The sequence below is a fragment of the Micropterus dolomieu genome, linkage group LG14 (genome assembly GCF_021292245.1).
Source record: "Micropterus dolomieu isolate WLL.071019.BEF.003 ecotype Adirondacks linkage group LG14, ASM2129224v1, whole genome shotgun sequence".
Lineage (NCBI taxonomy): Eukaryota > Metazoa > Chordata > Actinopteri > Centrarchiformes > Centrarchidae > Micropterus > Micropterus dolomieu.
Genome location: NC_060163.1, coordinates 9,035,481 through 9,036,871, shown reverse-complemented (window position 1 = coordinate 9,036,871; position 1,391 = coordinate 9,035,481).

The following is a 1,391-nucleotide window of genomic DNA, read 5'->3' as shown; positions in this document are numbered from 1 at the left end:
TTCCTCCAGCAGTATTCAAAATTCAGCATTATCCATCCATCCTCTTTTAAACTTATTAGAGAAATTCTTAACCTGGTTGCTTTAATACTTTTCATTAATTGCTCACTTTTCACTGCATCCAGACAGTTCAAATAACCTCGAAGTTTTAAAACCACAAAATGAATCAACATAGACCACGTGTTTAAATAAGCACAGTTTGCAGGTGGAAAATTATCTTACATTTTTATGCTTTTCAGCTCAGTTCAGCTCAACTCAGGCAGTTAATTACATTTTTTTCCTCTCCCAGCAGCTGTTTGGCAAAGAACAACTGCACTTGAAGAGCTTGAGATATCCACTAAATATAAAATGTTCTCCTAAAGTGCTTTGCTTACACCGTAGGCATGTTGTCCCCTGTTTTAAACAGAAAAAATATTTAAGGGGGCAGACATTCTCCAGTCAGATACCATCTGGACATGCGGCTCTTCTCTTTTTCATCTGTGTCAAGCACTGTGTCCATTGTTTTGATGATGAAAAACAGGCATATTACACATCTTATTATTTGGTTGTGTCTTTTGGTTAGGAAACATTTAGAGTAAGGGTCGGGTCTCCATGAGCATTACTGCCTAAGAAAGCCTCACTGTTTTCTAGAAACGTCCAGGGGCCACATCTTTGGTGAAGGGTTTTCAAAATGTATCCCCTGCTTTTAGAAACTCTGCCAGCCTATTAGAGCACATTAACCCACTTGTGATTTCGGGATTTCTAAAACAATGGCAACCTACTACTGGAGTGGAAAGAAAAAGGGGGGGAAGGCACCCACGCATTTTCTCGATGGCAAAACAGAACAGTGATGTGCGTATTCCAGGACTTATAATATTTCGCAACAAAGTCTCTCTCTCTCTCTCTCTCTCTCTCTCTGTTCTCAGCCCTCGCAGTCTCACTCCCTCCCCATGTTTTCCTCCTCCTCTCCTTTTGCGCACCAGGCTCTCCCACCCTCGGCTCTTCTATTTGCTCACTGTGCTCTCATCCTCGGTGCGGCTTGTGTCTCTGCCTACTCCTGTGCGTAAGGGCGCACCGATGGATATGTAAAGTGATGCACTCCTGAAAAACACGAAGTCCGAGCCTGCAAATGCCTTTATGAAAAAAAAAACGCATAGATGCGCAGCACAGAGCGCGCGTTGGAGAGCAGTTGGCTAGATTAAGTCAAGTTCATTCAACGGAGATCTATTTTATTCTGCGCGGTCTTTTTTTGTTTGGATGGTGATGTTAATAAAGATGTTCATCAGCGCGGATGACGGTGCGTTGCTATTTGGATGTATGTTTCTGGACTTTTCAGCATGTCATGACCGTGCGCCTTTTTTCCTCTCTCCGAGTCTTTTCGTTTCTGCGTGAAGTTGAACGGAGGAGAAAGCACG